The sequence below is a fragment of the Mobula birostris genome, chromosome 6 (genome assembly GCF_030028105.1).
Source record: "Mobula birostris isolate sMobBir1 chromosome 6, sMobBir1.hap1, whole genome shotgun sequence".
In the NCBI taxonomy this organism is placed as follows: Eukaryota; Metazoa; Chordata; class Chondrichthyes; order Myliobatiformes; family Myliobatidae; genus Mobula; species Mobula birostris.
Genome location: NC_092375.1, coordinates 46010609 through 46030123, shown reverse-complemented (window position 1 = coordinate 46030123; position 19515 = coordinate 46010609). Strand labels below are relative to the sequence as shown.

The following is a 19515-nucleotide window of genomic DNA, read 5'->3' as shown; positions in this document are numbered from 1 at the left end:
CATTCTATAGTTCTTTTTCTTTGCAACCATCCACAAAAGGAATGCCGCCAAAGAATGAATGACAGTTAAATGTTAGAACACCAAAGCCCCCCCAGCTCTCCCCTCCCATGTGTAAGGAGCAGCAAAGCAACAATCCTCCCTCCCCCACCAGTAAAAAAACCCATCGGCACCCACCACCGAGCACTCAAGTGTGCAACAAAGCATTAATTAAGACACAGACTTACGGTACCCTAAAGTCTACTTGTTCACCTCGTAATTCGACATACCATAGGCGCTCTCTCTCTCCCTAATAAGGGAAAAAGAGGTGTACCTGTTTCACAGTGAGAGGAGAGACATAACAAACAACTCGCTGATTTGCAATGTTAAAAGTTTGTTGTGTCGCTCTTTCTGAGGTCTGTGCCCAAAGAACTCAGGTCTCTGGGCACACAGCCAGCAGCCAGCTTGCTGCTTTGGATTTTCTGCCTCCCACAACACACCGATTTCCTGCAGAGGAACCGACCTCGAATCCACCCACCTCCAGAGCCACGAAAACCCGGAACCCTGAAGGCACGCTAGACTTTTAGGCTGCGTCCTTGATATGTTGAATAGTGGCCGGTTGTGAGACCCTGAGAGCAGATCCTATTAGCGCAAATAACCAAGGTCAGCGTGTAAATCCAGGTCAGGGTCTTCAAAAACAGCCCTGAATAGAAATAGAGCTGTTCACGAAGATGCAAGCAAAGGAATTGTCGTTAGGCGCCTTCGTCCTCCTAAGCTCCACCCAGAGGTTCTCAGTATAAATAGCTGACCTGGAAGGGAACCTGCAGGCAATAATGTTCCCATGCCCCTGTGGCTTGGCCGTGGGTTTGGTAATGTGGTAAAGGTAGCCTATTTGAGCAACTGCGATGAACACTCGCAACACACTCACAAGTCAATGTTGTTACCTGTGATTATATGATGGATGTCCCGAACAATTGCTGAACTTCATAAGGGAAAGGATTAACAAATAGGGACTGAAATATTTCACCCCTTTCCCTGAGCTAAACACCATTGAAGAACTTACATTGGTGAAGAAAAAAATGTAGACCAGGCAGATCTGAAGTAAAAGCAGAAATGTAGCTGATTAACTAGCATCCAAAAAGAAACAATGGTATAGCTGGGGGTGGTAGCTGAGATAAGCTCCCACTACCTGTTAAGTGCTCCCAATGGTGTGATCTCAAATAGCCTCTGACAACTAGGTCCAACTCTTGGCTTTAGCTACCAAGCCCAGTGGAATTGTTTCTACTGATAGGAGAAAGGGCAAAGGCGGGTTACTGGTGCCTTAAAACCAGTCGCTTTTGGCTAATAGGGCTTGTCAGCTCATTTAGTAGAAGGAAAACTTGGATCTCAAAGCTCTGTTGCCTTGTGGCTGTACCCACTCATGGGGAAGGCTTTGGGAGTAAACACTGACACTGACGCTTTGCTGCACCCTTGAGTGCTCGGTGGGGGGGGGGGGGTGCAGATGCTTTTTTTTGCTGGTGGGGGAGGGGGGATCGTTGCTTTGCTGCTGTCACATGTGGGAGGGGGAGCTGGGGGTGCTTTGGGATTCTAACATTTAGCTGTCATTCATTCTTTGGGACATTCCTTTGTTTTCGTGAATGGTTGCAAAGAAAAAGAACTTCAGGATGTCTATTGTATACATTTCTCCGACATTAAATGTATCTTTGAAACCTTTGAATATTTTCACTTTCGTATATCCTCATATGGTATAATATTGGCTCAATGGAAAAATGAGGTTAAATAGCGAAATAGATAGCAATGTTATCAGAAAATAATTCAATCTAAGTTTTCTAGTTAGATCTACTTTATAAAAATATACCTGACGTCTGAAAATGACTTTGAGAGGTTTAGAAGACCAATGGAAAATCTGACTGGGCCTACCCTGATCTGAAATTATGCAATGAGGATGACATGTTTGCTGTTCAGGAATAATTGCACTACATCTGATGCTTGGATACACGAAATTCTGCAGTGTGGCTTACATTTAATGTTAGTTTAATGATTCATTTTTAAAATAATTAAAAATAATTTAGATCCAAAAGAACTATTGATGCAATGCCACTATCAAGGGAAATTACTTCCAGGTATTAATATGCCTGTTAAGGCAAAGCTTAATATTTAAATGTGTTTTAAAATTTCCATTTCTTTCCTAATCAAATAAATGCACAGTAAGAGTAGAATTTCATTTCTAAATTTCCTAGCTATGAATATCTTAAGCATTTCAAGAGTGGTTTTAGCTCTTAAACTGATTCATTGATGTGATGGGATATGTTCTGAGGCTTAAAAGCAAGTTTGTGAATTTTGAATTCAGAGTGATAATATAGAATTTACATTAATAAACACAATTACGTTGTTAGCATTTTGAATATTAAAAACACAATTGTGGAAAACAGAATTGTGCAACAACCCAATATTTTTAGTGCTGCTGTTCATTTCAAGTCTTTTGCAAAAGAAATGTAAGTTATCAGGTGCATTGGCATACCCTGAAGCTTTTGGGCTTTACCTGGCATAACTATAATAAACACAAGCCATTCTACAGATGTTGGAAATCCAAAGCACCAGACCCAAAATGCTGGAGGAACTCAGCAGGTCAAGTAGCATCTCGGAAAAGAATAAACAGTCACGTTTCAGGTTGAGAACCTTCTTCATGATTGGAAAGGAAGGGGGAAGACACAGGATAAATTGAAAAATGTATCTATCATTGATGCTGCCCTCAACTACATCTCCTCCATTTCCCGGACACCCGCCCTCACCCCATCTTCCCGCTGCCTTAACAGGGATAGAGTTCCTCTTGTCCTACCCTACCACCCCATGAACCTCCGCATCCAACACACCATTCTCCACAATGCCTGCAGTGTCCAAAGGGATCCTACCACCAAACACATCTTTACCCACTCTCTGCTTTCCATAGGGATTCTTCCCTCCGTGATTTGTCCATCCATCCCTCCCCACTAATCTCCCTTCTGGCACTTATCCCTGCAAGCAGCTAAAGTGCTGCACTTTCCATTCACTTTCTCCCTCACCTCCATTCAGGGCCCCAAACAGTCCTTACAGGTGAGGCAACACTTCACCTATGAATCTGTTGGGGTCGTCTATTGTGTCCAATGGTCCTGATATGGTCTCCTCTACATTGGTGAGATCAGTCGTAAACAGGGGGATGTTTTGTCAAGCACGTCCATTCCAACCACCAAAAGCAGAATTTCCTGGTGGCCAACCATTTTAATTTCTATGCCCATTCCCGTTGTAAAATTTTGGTCCATGGCTTCCTCTTGTGCCATGATGAAGCCATTCTCAGGATGGAGGAGCAACACCTCGTGTTCTGTCTGGGTAGCTTCCAACCTGATGGCATGAACGTCAATTTTTCTATCCAGTAAAGGAATCTTCACTCCCCATCCCCTCTTCTTCTATTTCCCACCTTGGCCTCTTACCTCTTCTCACCTGCCTATCACCTCCCCCGTTGCTCCTTCTTCTTCCCTTTCTCCCATGGTCCACTTTTCTCTTGTATTAGATACTTTCCTCCCCAGCCCTCTACCTTTCCTGCCAACCAGGCTTCACCTATAGTCTTCTAGCTATCCTCCTTCCCCTCTCCCACTTTCTTATTCTGGCATCTTCCCCCTTCCTCTCCAGTCCTGAAGAAGGGTGTCAGCCCAAGTCATTGACAGTTTATTCATTTCCATGGATGCTGCTTAACCTGCTGAGTTCCAACATCATTTTGTGTGTAAAACTACAATGAAGTTATTTTGTGATGGTAAATTGGTAAAGGCTGTACACCATCAGCATCCCCATGTATAGATACGAACTGGGGAGTGTTTTCTCAGCTGTTGGGATTTTCCTAGGAAAACAAATGCCCAAAGTTTCTAATTGCAATGTATTTATTTATTATCTTTTATTTGGAGATACAGAGCAGAATAGGCCCTTCCTTCCAGCCTTTGAGCTGCACTGCCCAACAACCCAAGCCTAATCGTGGGCAATTTACAATGACCAATTAACCATATAACCATATAACAATTACAGCATGGAAACAGGCCATCTCGGCCCTTCTAGTCCCTGCAGAACACTTACTCTCACCTAGTCCCATCTACCTGCACTCAGCCCATAACCCTCCATTCCTTTCCTGTCCATATACCTATCCAATTTTTCTTTAAATGACAAAATCGAACCTGCCTCTACCACTTCTACTGGAAGCTCGTTCCACACAGCTACCTCTCTCTGAGGAAAGAAGATCCCCCTTGTGTTACTCCTAAACTTTTGCCCCTTAACTCTCAAATCATGTCCTCTTGTTTGAATGTCCCCTACCCTACTCTCTTTGGAAAAAAGCCTATCCACATCAACTCTATCTATCTCCTTCATAATTTTAAATACCTCTATCAAGTTCCCCCTTAACCTTCTACGCTCCAAAGAATAAAGACCCAACTTGTTCAACCTTTCTCTGTAACTTAGGTGCTGAAGCCTAGGTAACATTCTAGTAAATCTCCTCTGTACTCTCTCTATTTTGCTGACATCTTTCCTATAATTCAGTGATCAGAACTGTACACAATACTCCAAATTTGGCTTCACCAATGCCTTGTACAATTTTAACATTACATCCCAACTCCTATACTCAATGTTCTGATTTATAAAGGCCAGCATACCAAAAGCTTTCTTCACCACCCTATCCACATGAGATTCCACCTTCAGGGAACTATGCACCATTATTCCTAGATCCCTCTGTTCTACTGCATTCCTCAATGCCCTACCATTTACCATGTATGTCCCATTTTGATTAGTCCTACCAAAATGTAGCACCTCATACTTATCAGCATTAAACTCCATCTGCCATCTTTCAGCCCACTCTTCTAAGTGGTTTAAATCTCTCTGCAAGCTTTGAAAACCTACTTCATTATCCACAATCCACCTATTTTAGTATCATCTGCATACTTACTAATCCAATTTACCACCCCATCATCCAGATCATTAATGTATATGACAAACAACATTGGACCCAGTAAAGATCCCTGAGGCACACTACAATTAAGCTGCTAACCAGTGCACCTTTGGACTGTGGGAGGAAACCAGAGCACCCAGAGGAAACCCACGTGCTCACATGAAAGAACGTTACAGACTTGCTTATAGAGGATGGCAGAATTGCTCTCTGAATTGCACCGCCCCGAGCTGTAATAGCACTATGCTCACTGCTACACTAACACTACCCCACGGTAGCAGAGCAGTTACAGAGAGCAAACTTGGTGAATGTTGGACGGGGTGCCTGTTTTCATTCCTCCTTGTGATCCCTTTGCAGAGTGAATGCTGCTGAATTTCTTAGGGCTGTATTTTACTGATTTAACATTCCCTCTCTCCCAGAGGAGATGACAGACGGCGTGTAATTTAGTTACATTCGCTCGGATGGAGAAACACCTGGCTCCCTCCCCCAGGACAAGAAAAAAATCTCACAAAAAATTTAAAAAGATAGAATCTCCCTCGATCTTAGCTAGAAAATATTACATAAAATGTTATGTCATTATACTAAAGAATTATTTACTTTAATACAATATAATCAAATCTAATCTAATGCAATCAAATGTAATGTAATCTAATTGATTATATGTCCGTCTATTTGTCAATATCTATCTGTTTAACTTTCTGACTGTTCTCATGTTTGTCTATCTATATTTATATTTGTTTGTTGTCTATCTAGTTGTATGTTAATCAATCAAAGTGTCTGTGTCATTTTATCATTTATTCATAATCTTTCTTTTTTTCCTTGTCGACAATGATATCCATTTGTTTAGAGTTGTCTGTCCCTCCATCTACCTATCCCAAAATACAGGTTCCTGTATTCTTCCAATTCTTCTCTGCCCATTCAACTGTCCTAAACACTATAGTGATCAGATGATCTGTATCCCTGAAAATAATGCACCTAATATAGTCTGATGAGTGAAATTAATTGATGGAAAATTGTATAGGCCATCAATCAGGCATGCTGACCTTTATGCCCGAGTTCCTGATGTGCACTTCTGTTGCATGAAGCTCTGTGAAAAATCATTAAATTTACTCTTAGATTGCCTTTTTGTCTTTTAAATGAACCCAATACCACTAGAGGATCAATTTTCCTTTTGGTCTGCGACCAGTTGCTTCCCAACTGAGAGTGCTCAAATGTCATTTACACGTTCAAGACACCTCTGTGCCCTATTTTAGTCTCTTGGATCATTTTAATAAGTCGGGTGCATCTCTGGCATGGGTTACCATCTGATAGTAAAACATAGGTGGTGGGGTGGAAATGGGAAGGGAGCTGGTCTCTGGCTACTGTAAAATTCATTCGGCTACTGTTCTCATTGAGAGCTTTCAAAATATGTCTACTTACTATTGTGTTATTTTTGGCTTGGTCTTAGGCCCTTTCATCTAAGTAGACTTTAGGATTTGGAGCATTGTCACTGGAAATGTGTGTTCCCACCATGGTCTACAGTTGTGGGTTTTGTTATGTGCATATAAAGCCATAGTTAATGTACAATATAAATAGCGGTAAGAGAATGTAACCTGTCAATATATATCTCTGACATCATTTTCTTTCCCTCAGATTTGTGCCTGCTAATTTGACTTACAACAAGCCAAAATCAAGAAATCAGGAAATACATTCAGTGGTCACTATATTAGGTATCTCCTGTACTTAATAAAGTGGCCATTGAGTGTACGTTTGTGGTCTTCTGCTGATGTAGCCCATCCACTTCAAGGTTTGACGTGTTGTGTGTTCAGAGGTGCTCTTCTGCAGATCACTGATGTAACGCGTTGCTATTTGAGTTACTGTTGCCTTCTGTCAGCTTGAAACAATCTGTCCATTCTCCACTGACCTCTCTCATTAGCAAGGGCGCATTTTTGCCCATGTAACTACCACTCACTGGCTGTTTCTGTTTTGTGCACCATTCTCTGTTAGCTTTTGAGAACTGTTGTGTGTGAAAATCCCAGGAGATCAGCAGCTTCTGAGATACTCTAACCACCCCATCTGCATCAACAATTGGAGTTAAGATGTTGCCAACTGGCTGCCTCTTCAAGCTCATCCGCTGAAACAGCTTAAATTCCTCTCTTTAATGTCCCTACTTTTCTCCTCTTCAAGGTGGTTGGGGTTCTATTGAGGCCCTGATCTGCAACGGCACTCGAGCTGTGTTTTTTTTTACGGCAGACGAGTTCCCGTTCCTGGAGCTACCATTTTCCGATATTCTCCAGGCACGGCTTGGAAGGTGGCACCTCTGTGTACAAACGATTCCAGGTTGGTGTTGCCAGCTGAGGCGCTGCAGGAGATGGAGCATCAGGATTTCGCTGCAGTGGATGTATGGACAGAGGTCTCTGTAGTCCAGCGACCGCACTCTGTCTCCTTTCCTCTCGATGGTGAGAAGAGTTTGCTGCCGAATCTTGAGTTGCAGAACCTTGGAATAAAGTGCAACACATCAGACTGTAATATTGTGACAGTCAATCTCCCCCTTCACTGTGAAATAAGTGACATCTCTCTGTCTCTGTCCCTTGTTAGTGAGAGAGAGAGAGCCTGTAGCATGTCAAACTGTCCAGTAAACAATAGTTTTTGTTGACTGCAGATGATGGTCTCTCTTTGGGGGCTTTGCTAGTGCTTGGTTGGTGGTGGGGGCTGATGCTTTTTGCTGAAACGGGCAGGGGTGGAGGGGGTGGCTGATGCATTGGTGCTTGCTGCTGCTCATGGGGGTAGAGGGAGCTTTGGGGTTCTAATGCTTTTCTGTCATTCGTTCTTTTGGGGTTCGTCAGTTTCTCGTGGATGTCTGCGAAGACCAAGTATTTCAGGTTGTATACCGTATACATCCTCTGATAATAAAATAAACTATTTGAACAATCATTCCACGGTCAAGGTCACTTAGATCACATTTCTTCTCCATTCTGATGCTTGGTCTGATTAACAAATGAACCTCTTGACCACGTCTGCATGTTTTTATGTGTTGAGTTACTGCCATATGACTGCCTGATTAGATATTTGCATTAACGAGCAGGTGTTCAGGTGTACCTAATAAAGAGCACACTGAGTGCATATAAAACTGAAAAACACAGTATGTTATACGAAGTTTTGCTTGATGGGATGCAGATAGAGAATTGGGGTTAAGTCCGTGTTTTCAAACATCTTTCACTTTGCCTCTGTTTAGCAATGCTATTCACTGTGAGCAGCCTGGCAAAATTGACCTCAATGAGTACTGTACACCCAATTTAAGGCAGAATACAAAATCTGTTTCCTCAAGAGGAATAACTGTAAGAATTATTATACAGCCAAATAGGGTAGCAAGAGGATGGTCTAAGAATATCCCATCTACCCTTTTACATATCAAAAGGATATCACTGCAGCAAAAGTTTAGAGAAATTCCCATTCATGATTCTTGATTAAGGAGCATTGCAGTAATTTCTAGAGCTGAGAAAGTTAGAATTAAAACTGCACACAAAATCTACATTTTGCAAGTGAGCCAATACCAACCTTCAGTAACATCATAAAAAATTCATTCTTAAAATAGTGTGTGTCTTGACACCTTCCTATAGCTTTTACTGCCACTTATATCATCGTACTAAATATTTGTGGTTAGTTTTTTTTACTTGTTTGGGTGGAATTTGGCTAAGAGGGATAGCGGCACAGAATCTTCGTAGTCATTTTGGGTGGTTTAACACTTCAAACCTACAGTATTTCAAAATTTGTAGTTAAATGCAAACCAATGGACAGATTGGTTTGTGGTGGAACAGATAAATGACCCAATATGGTGTAGGTTCCTGGATGTGTTGGAATGGCTGAAGATTCTTGAATGGGCACAATCACCTCGGGTAAGTGGTCCTCGTCATAAGGATCAGGACACTCTATCTTTTTCTCAACTTTTTGTGGACTTTGAAAACACATAAGCACATGCCTGTTCTGCCTGATTTCACCTTGTGACGTTCTGATCACAATCGATCGTGATGCTGCTGGTGGACGATTGTTCCTTTGGTGAATTGGTCTGAAACCCAAACAGCTTCACCACTCCCGAGCGGTGAGATAACAAAGATCTTGCTCCATGTCTGATATCATGCATGCTCTTCGTTTTCTCACGCTGTGTTGTCTCAAAATTTCTCACTTTGTCTAAGTCCGGTAAGTGAGATTGAAGAAGGGAAGGAAGATCGGGCAAGTTTGTTCTCAGTCTCTGGCCCGTTGACAGCTCTGATGGACTGTAGCCATTCGCAAGAAGTGTGGAGTGATAAGCTGCAGTGCTTTGGACAGGTCTTTTGACTTCAGTAGGAGGCTCCTGACAGTTTGCATTGCTCCTTCTGCTTCTCCATTTGCCTGTGGCTACTGTGGACCACTTGTCTAGTGTTTGACCTCATAGTCCCCAGCAAAGGCTTTGAATTCTGAACAGCTGAATTGTGGAGCATTGTCTGACACAAGTGTCAGGTATTCCTTGATGAGTGAATACAGCTCTCAGATGCTGTATAACTGCTGCTGAGGATGTAGAGGACAGCTTGGACACCTCAACATTCTGTCAGTATAATCCACACTGAGGAGATATTTGTCTACTTTCAGCTCGAAGATGTCTGTGTCTGCAATTTGCCACGGAAAGTCTGGAAATTCTATGGGACAGAGAGGTTAAGCATAATTTTTGTGCAGTTTTCTGCAAGCTTCACATTGCTTTAATAATCTCCCACCTGTGTGCTCAGATCAGGCCACCACATGGATTGCCTTGCTCATGACAATATTTGTTGGTATCTTGATGTCTTTGGTGGATCTGACTGATGATTTTGGTGTGCATAGAAACAGGAATGATGAGTCTGGAGCCCTTTAGCAGCTAACTATCAAGGATGGTGAGTGGGTCTCTTTCAAACCAGTAAGGTCTGAGTTCACGAGCTCCTTTTGAAACAGTTGGCCATCCATGCCTGCAGTATTGCATGATCTTGCTGTAGATTTGGTCCTTTTGCAACTCAGCATGAACTTTATCCTGTTCACTCTGTGATGCAGGAAAGCTTTCATGTACCTGAGCTAAGTAGATGCTGATATCTTCCATGAGGGCAGAGTCAGCTTCCGTTCACTCACTTTTGTATGCTATCCTCGACAGAGTGACTAGTGGTGTGAAAGTTTTGCCAGGTACAAGTTCAATGTCATGACAGTATCGCATAGGACTCATTCTGAATCTTAGCAGGTGTGGAGGTAAGTCATCCAAGTGCTTCGAGCCGAGGAGGCTGCCAAGTGGCTTATGGTTGTTTCAAATAGGAATCTAGTGCCTATCAAATAGCAGCTGAGGCGTTCACAAGCCCACATGAGAGCCAGCATTTCCTTTTCGATTTGGGCGTAATGCTGTTCAGTAGGAGTCAGTGCTCTTGATGCATATGCCATCAGTTTCCATACACCACTGCAGTGTTGCATGAGCACTCCCTCCAGGCCAAAGGAAGAGGCGTCTGCTGAGATCTTGGTTGATTTGTTCAGATCAATGAATGCTAATGTTGGTGAGGAGATAAGCTCTACTTTAAGTGATGAGAATGACTTCTATGGTGTGTCCAGGTCCAAGCATTTCTCTGATAGGAGGTCACATAGTGGCTTTGTTTTCCCTGCCAAATCTGCAGTGAACTTTCCCATCTGGTTTACCATGCCAAGGAAACTGTAGATCTCTGATACGTTCATAGGATGTTCCTTGTTCAGAACTCCTGCCACTTTATCTGAATCTAGTTGCACTTCCTCTGAAAACAGTTGCAGTCCGAAGAATTTCAACTCCAACTTTGAAAATTCACATTTCTTTTTGTTCAGGGTGATTCCAGCCTGTTTCAGTTTCCACTCTTTTTTAAAGAAAAAACATCATGTTCCTTGCTTAGAGGTACTTTACACACTGCCCCCTTGTCTGTTTAAAGCAACACTGAGATACAGGTAATATATCAATGCACACAGTTAATGAATTAAGCAAAATTTGGGAATAATTTTGTAGATTTGAGTGATTCCCACGTGTGATTTGGTGTTGAATATACTTTTAGACTTGCCTTTCTCTGTAGCTAGTACTTTCTAATCCAGGCAGCATCCTGGCGAACCTCTTTTGCACCCTTTTCAAATCTTCTGTATCCTTCCTGGAATGGGGCAACCAGACATGCAGTATTCCAAATTGGTCTAACCTAAGTTTTATTTTGCTGCAATATGATTTCTTGAGCCTATATTGAAAGTCCTGACTGATTAAGGCAAGTATGCCGTACCCTTCTTTACTGCCTGTGTTGCCACTTTCAGGGAGGTATGGATTTGAACCCCACTGTAAAACACTACTAGTGATGCAGTTAGGAAGAACAGAGGTTATTATGTAATTATAGCAAGGCCTATCTCACTCAAGACTAAATTTCTTGAAGTACATTTAAAAATATTAAAGGGTGTTATGCTGGATAGCCTGGTTTTCTAAAGGTCTTTGATAAGTTTCACATAAAATGTTAAATAATGTAGTCAATTATGCAAATGGTAAGTGTGCTGGATGTGTAAATAGTTGCTTTCAGAGGACGGATTTTAAATGTCACTGATCTGCGTTCGGGAATCAGTTGCTTTTTACCAAAATCAACATCAGCTGAGTTGGTTTGGACTACCTTTATTAATGACTGGGACGATGGCCACAATTCAGTGGCCTGGAAGTTCACTGATGACATGAAATAGATATGGAAGGCAAAATAAATAATCTGCATACCAGTGAACTAGATGCACTGGGACAACGAGCTACTGAAAGGCAGACGACTTAAATGTCATGCAAGTAGAGTAATACATTTCTGCTCCAGTATTTGGTTGTATAATTCCATTATGATAGGTGGATTGTCCATCTTTTCACCCATTATGATGTCCTTGCACTTGGATCGAATACCACCAGCAGTACTAGGGTACTTTACTAGGATAAAGGATCTGCCTAGTTAAACACAGTTATGGGGCTGCCTTCAAACATGTCATTATACATTTTCAGTGGTGGGTCAGGCTGCAGACTGGTGGTTTTGGGAGTTTCCACGTGCAAGATATTTTTATTTATTTATTTATTTATTTATTGAGATACAGCACGGAGTAGGCTGTTCTGGCCCTGTGAGCCGTGCTGCCAAGCAACTTCTGATAAAACCCCAGACCAATCATGGGACAACTTACAATGACTAATTAGATGAGCAACCAATACCTCTTTGGATTGAGGGAGGAAACCAAAGCACCCAGAGGAAACCCATGTGGTCACGGGAAGAACATACAAACTCCTTACAGGTAGAAGTGGGATGACTAGATCATCTGAGTTTTCATCTCGCGTTGGGGAAGCTACTGTTGCATTTTAAAAGAAGATGAAGCAGGCTACTAGTTTAGGAAAAAAACATCTAAAATGATGACAGCCATTTCAACATCATCAATTTGCAGTAACATTGTTAACTCAGTTCCATCTTCAGCAAAGTTAACGTTTTGAAACAAAGGCAGTCTGACTAAAGGACATTTTTTCCCATAAGATCAAAATCCAAATCTTTCACCACTTGGAGGGGAGAGGCGTGGTTTCAGGGTTCTGATGTTTCTATCATTCATTCTATGAGGTTCTTGTTTCGTGAATGTCTGTGAAGAGCAAGAACTTCAGGTTGTACATTCTCTGATATTAAAATAAACCTTTGAACCGGTATACCAACTGTAGTGTTTACCATATAAGCACAGGCATATTGTATATCACTGTTACTTTATTGCCATTAAATCAAAATTGTGAAATACCCTACCAAGCACCACCTCCTACATGAACTTTACCACCTTTTGATACTGAGGCAATGTTATGTTGGAGTCACTCAGAGAGGCCTCTGCAATACTGTTGGGATTTGATCAAATTTACTCTAATGGAATATGAGGTACTTCTCCAAGCTTGTAATCCATATATATCGGTAAGTAATTTATCCCCCAAGAGGGTTTTGTTTTGTAGCAGGTCTGATTATATCTAAAAAAAAGTCAATTGGGTCAAAAACCCAACAAAAGCCCAGCATCATCTGGATTTATGATTATAATTATGAGGCCACGCAGTCCCCTTTTATTGTCATTTAGTAATGCATGCATTAAGAAATGATAAAAATGTTTTTCCAAAATGATATCATGAAAACACATGACAAACAGACTTAAAAACTAATGAAAACCACATAATTATAACATATAGTTACAACAGTGCAAAGCAATACCATAATTTGATAAGAACAGACCACGGCACAGTAAAAGTCTCAAGGTCTCTCGAAAGTCCCATCATCTCACGCAGACAGTAAACCTCCAGTGCCGCCAACTTGCCGATGCAGCATCCCGGAAGCGTCCGACTCTGAGACTGTCTGAAAACTCCGAGCCTCCGACCACCTCTTTGACACCGAGCACCGAGCACCATCTCTGCCGAGCGTTTCAACCCCAGCCCCGGCAACAGGCGAGAATCTGGAGATTCTCGATCGCACAGTAGCAGCGGCAGCGAAGCAGGCATTTCAGAAGTTACTCCAGATGTTCCTCTGCGCTTCTCATGGCTGTCCCCATCAAATCCGGATTGTGCACGGCACCCCTAGTTACACATATCGACATTCATTCGGAACAGCTGCACGTGCTGCGTCGTGCCGCCATCTTCTCCTCCCTCCCTTAAGTGTGAGTCTGAGTCAGCAATCCAGAAACTCCGTCATCCTTAAGAAAGAACTTATCCTTGTCCCATTCACGTCTCCCCACTTCCTCTCTGTGTATATTATTCATGCAAAGGCATGAGACTTGAGTCTCTATTTTGTGACTGAGATGCTTTGGCCAATGTTCTTTGGTCTTGAAGCCATTGTGTTATTCTACCAGAACCTTTGGAGAGTAGACTTGGCCATTGGGGAACGAGATAATAAGTATGGTTCTATCCTAATGTGGTGGGAGACAGATGAAACATAAACACTGTAATGTTGGTGCATCTGTCACTTTATGGTGAATGAGTACAATGTGTATTGTCCCTTCCTAGGCATTCTGACAGGCATAAGCAATCAATTGCATGCTTAGGATTGAATGCGACCCTTTACAAGTCAATGGCAGATTCAGTGCTCAGTACTATATAAGAATACCTTGCACACAGATTCTCAGAATTTTCAATTAAATATATTTGCATGTTTTAAAGTAATATACATTTTTCTCAGAAGATTCACAGTAAATAAATTATTTCAACTCATTTTAAAATTACTTGAACAATTATTTATAACTAAATTGAACAGATTTTAACCTTGTCACGCACTCCCCCTCAAAAGTAGATGTCGTCTTGCAATCACTACTTTCCTTGTATGAAACATTCCTTTGGTTTCTAGTAGGCAAATGGAGTTGAGGCACAGGTAGCCATGAAGTCATTGATGTTACCCAATTTTAAGGCAAGGCCTGATACTGATGTGTACAGTCTGTATGTTGTGACACATTGGGGTCCCATCAGAGCTGTTGTGCGATCACACCATAGTGCCCCATTTTATCGTGTAGCTCTTTCGGGACTGTACACATGAACTCAGGTAGCACTAGTTGTGTCCATTGGGTAGTTTTCCCAGGAAGGATGCCATCCTCATCCGATACTAATTTATCCCACTCTCGCAGAAAGCACTTGACTTGCTTACTTAATGTCTGTCTTTGTTGAAAAGTAGGTTTTGAACCTGAGCGTACAAGGTCGATTACCATTTTGATGTCACCATACTCCTCCTGTGCTTGCGGAATCTCTCTCCTGGACAGTGGTGGAATGGACGTATTCACCAAGTTGACGTTTACTGTGTCTAACTGTACAGACACTGCCAGGGACCAGCGTATGTCTGCACTTCAATGGCCTGGACCGTGGCTCCCACGAACGGGATGAGATTTCTTCCATGCGCTCACTCATAGTCATTTCGATGGCTGCTGGCATTCGGGACGAGGAGGCAGCATCGACATTTTCTTTTCCTGGGTGATAACGGATAGAGAAGTAGAAACCCATCTATATCCGGTTGCATTCAACTTTGCTGAAGACAGAAGATACATGAGGTGGTTGGTATCACTGTAAACTGTGAATGTCAGGGCATAGTACAGCTAATCCCAAAAAATTGCAGTAATTGCCAATTCACAGTAAGGAATTCCAATTTGCTGTTGTGTAGGTGGTAGACTTTTCCTGCATTAATCAATGTTCGTGAACCATAGGCTATTACTCTCAAGTTGGCCAGCTTGCTTTTGATCCAGGACTGCTCCCAATCCCTGGTTGGATGTATCAATGTGGAGAATGAATGGCTGTGCAAAGCCTGGGGATCCCAGCACAGGTGGCTGTACTAGGCAGTCAATCAGCTTCTCCAAAGTTTCTTGATATGTCTCTGTCCAGGTGATCGGTTTGCAAGAGGGCACACAGTTCCTCTTCTTATTTGTCTTTCTAACACTACCCCTACTGAGTTGATTTTGGTCACTGTTACCTCTGCTTTTTAACAGGTCATAGAGGGAGGTTGTGATTCGAAAGAAATCTTTAATGTACTGCTGATAGTATCTTTCTCAGTTCTCCCAGTGTGCCTGGCCTCCTCCCTTTTGGCGCTGTTACTGCCGCAGGATCCATCCGATTTCCCTCTGCCGACACGATTCTCCCCGGGCAGCAAACCTCAGCCCTGAAGAACTCACACTTGCTGGGTTTAAGTTTCACTCCATGCTCCCGCCTTCACTGTATCACTTTTCTCACCGCATCAACATGCTCGTTGAAGCTCTTAGTGAACACCAGCATGTCATTCAGGTATGGTACACAGACTTTGTCTATTAACCCTTCAAGGCACTCCTCCAAGAAATGTTGGTGGGCTGTGGGCGCATTCATGAGTCCAAATGGAATTCAAACCCACTCATACAAGCCCCAGGGGGATATGAAGGCTGTGAGTGGTCAGCTTTCCCTTGATCAAGTCATGAGAATCAAGCATTACCCTCAGAGCTGTCCATAATGTTCTGCACTTGTGGAATGGGCTGGTGGTCAGGAATAATTTTCTTATTCAGGTCCCTATAACCAATACAGAGACAAAGGCTTCCGTCTTTCTTTCTGACACGCACAACTAGCAAGGAGTAAAGGGAGTTAGATTTCTTGATCTACTTGTGGACAATTAGATCATGCAAGTAATCCTTCGTTTTGCTGTAGAGGGGTTTTGCAACTGAAATATAAGAGTGGGCACCCAGTTCATCATCTTTGAGAGAGATTCTCAGCTGTAAACCTTTGATACGTCCAATGTCATTGTCTGATTTTGAAAAGGAGGGACATTCTTCTTGTAGCATCTGCTTCACAGTCTGTTGCTGTTGTATATTTAGGGGCCTCACATTGACTGAGAGATCCCATAAGTCAGAATTGAGTTCATCCACGTCATCCTCTATTTGTTGTTTAGTGGCTGGGTCGAATACGGCACCTTCTTGTGCAGTGACAGGGAACATGGACCTAACTGGTTGCAACGTCCTGCGCACTGTCTTCTCAGCAAGCATGCTGTCGTGGTCTGTTCTGTTGTGCACATCAATAACAATGCATGGACGTGCACCCCTCTGGAGTGTTACGAGTGTTTCACACAGCTCAAGGAGCATTATTTTGTCTTCTCTCACAAGTGGAGACTGTATATAGCATTGAACCTGCGTTATATGTTCTGATATGTTTACTCTCTCATTTGTTGACTTTATTCAATACTCACAGGGATTCTCAGAGCTAATCAGATTGATGAACGCCTTGATTTTGCTTCTCTTAAGACTAGGAATGCAGCTCTTACAGTTTCATACAAAAGTCTTCCCTTCCTGTCTTTAGGTCTTCTTTCGCCACTTTCCTTTATAATCTGTTCAATCACATTGAATCCAATGATAGGATGGGGTAGAGGTCCCATCCTCTTTCACAACCAGAACTGGTATGATCAATTCTTTTGTACCAGGCGAAGCTAATTTGAAAGTGCTCTCAACCCATCCTACAAATGGCATGCGTGCACCATTGGCTGCCACCAACTGTAATGCCTCAGGTGTCTCTACTGCCTCCGAAACATCCCTCAGTTTGACTCCAGGTAAATGCCTAGTTTCCCACTGCTCTGTGTCCCATATCGCTTCACTTTGACGTCCCTGTAAGCAGCAATCTACGAGGCACTGTCTGCCCACCTGTGAAGTTACAGACAAATGTTGATTGATTTGAGACTGTGCAGCTAAAACGCTGGTCTTATTTCTGGTTCTTTACATCCTGCTAAGTAGAACTCGCCGTTACCACAGTTGCAACAATGGGTGCAAAGTTCCTCACGCCCTCTCTGCTGACAGTAGAAACATTTTCTAGTTCACGGTGAACAACTCTGCTGAGGCAGGCCCGGATAAGGACATATTGGGACTGGATGCTGTTGTGCAACTCCATGCTGCTGTGATAAAAGTGAATAATTGTGTGGAGCTGCGTGACATGACTGCTGAGCCTCAGACGGCAATGCATGTGATACTGTTGCATACTGCTGAAATGGGGGAAACTTATGGTTCAGGCAGACCCAGTTCAATTAACTGCTTTTGCCTTTCCCTCCGCTGTTTTTGTTCAATGCTTGGCCTTTTCTGGAGTTCAGACCTGACAACGTTTTGCCCCGCGGACTGCTCAGGCCTCTCTAGTGGTTGCTGGTAACTCTGTGCGAAGTCCTGTGGCTGAGAAGCTGCTCTCACCAGTTTTTTAATTGAAACTGAAAAGCATTGTTGACGTAGAGGTAAGGGCTATTGAAGTTGCTCCTTGACCTGTGCAATGTCTTCACCAAGTCTATATGAGTCCTTTCCACCCGACATTTGTACTTAACCGGGTGTTCCTCTGACTGTGCAGGGTGGACAGCGGCAGTGTGGGCTGACCCAGATGGCTGCCGTTTATTCTTTTTCAACGCTTCGTTTGCACATGCAACGTTTAACTTCTCTAATAGTTCCTCATCTGAGGTTTTGGGATCTAAAAGGTATGTCTGGAATACGATCACTTTGTAAACCGGTGAGTACAGTTTGTAAAAACATACTCTGCGCTAATACTGGATCATATTTCAGACCAGGCTCCCCTTCCTGTGAGGCAAACAGTACCTTCTGCTTCAGATCAAGAACACGTATTGAGAAACCTTGTGGCGTCTCTGTACTGTGTTGGGCTTCTGCTGTCAGCTGCTTACACAGTTCAGTTGCCCCTTTTTCCTGATAATGTGAGCGAAGGATCCGTCCAAGGGTGGGCAAGTTCAGGTGTGACTTACCCTCAGGATAACTGCGCTACTGGAGCCCAGGCAGAATTGCTCTGGTCACTGCATCAATTATCTCCTCTGGATGGCCTTTATTTAGGGTGCTTTCTATCTGGCGAACAAGGCTAGGAAATGACAACTTGTCTTTCTGACCGGGCTCACCACCTGACCACATACTTTAAAGTCTTTGCACCATGCTGGTGGGACAATCTCCCTCTGAACTAATCGCTGTGGACCATTCAAGTTCATCCTGTTAGGAGCTGACCTTTATATCGAACTACGGGTTGCTGCAATTTCTCTGTTTTCTTTCTCTGTTTCATCAGCCACAGCAGTTGTAGCAATCACTAACTCATTTAACTTGTCTCTAACCTGCAGAAGTTCAGACGTGCCACAGTCCTCCAGGTTTCCCAGCTCCTCTCTTCCCAGATGGTCACGAGACAAATGTGTTTTCTTGGCAATGTCCTCTCCTGGGAGCTGAAGGAAGCTACAGAGTTCCACCAGTTTGTCGTTAGGTAATTCAAGCACTTTCTCACTAATTTCCTCCTGGAGATTCCTAAGCACATCCATTTTCTTTCCCCCTTGGCAGTGGTGCGGGTTATTGTGGTGACTGTAAGATTACCTGATGCTGACTGGATTCTACAGCCTCAAGCAATCACTGTGCCTCAAGTACATGCACTGCTCCATCAGCTCTTGGCCTCATCCTTGTCTCAGTCAACTGCCTCACTCTGCTGCTGCTCTAGGCAACTAAGAATAGGCTGGGTGTGGCTTGGATGAACCCAATCTGGCAAGGAGATGGTCCACTTGCTCACCCATTCCTGCGGTGCCTCCAAAATTTTGTAGTACCCTTGAAAGGAGGAGACAAATGAAACAAATGCTGTAATGTTCATGCACTGGTCACTTTACGGTGAATGAGTACAACATGTACTGCTCCTCCTCAGGCAGTCGGGCAGGCATGAGCAATCAATTGCATGCTTAAGATTGAGTGCAAGCCCTTACAAGTCAATTGCAGATTCAGTGCTCAATACCACAAAAGAATACCTTGCACGCAGATTCTCTGAATTTTCAATTAAACACATCTGGATATTTTAAAAATAATATCCCTTTTTTTCTCAATGTGAAATGATATTCACATTAAATAAATTATTTTAACTCATTTAAAAATTATTGGAACAATTATTTATAACTAAATTGAACAGATTTCAACCTTGTCACAGTGGCAACAGGTAAGAGAGGAAGACACTTTGACCAGGGTCTCCACTTCTATCCACCTACTACCATGATCCCTCTAATGACCTCCTACTCTACCCTGAACATGTTGCAGGTCTGTGCATGGCTGATAAGTCATGGTCAGGGTACCTGTCAATGAATAATTGTAGGAAACACCTC

At 42.8% G+C, this 19515-nt stretch overlaps 1 long non-coding RNA gene across 1 annotated transcript in view; it reads left to right on the top strand.

Annotated features, from left to right (window-relative positions):
• Nucleotides 1-7619, top strand: part of LOC140199775 (uncharacterized) — a 56807-nt gene extending 49188 nt beyond the window's left edge. The window contains exon 4 of the long non-coding RNA XR_011886486.1: nucleotides 6569-7619. This is a non-coding gene — a long non-coding RNA (uncharacterized lncRNA). The remainder of the gene's footprint in view (nucleotides 1-6568) is intronic.
• The last annotated feature ends 11896 nt before the right edge of the window (nucleotides 7620-19515 follow it).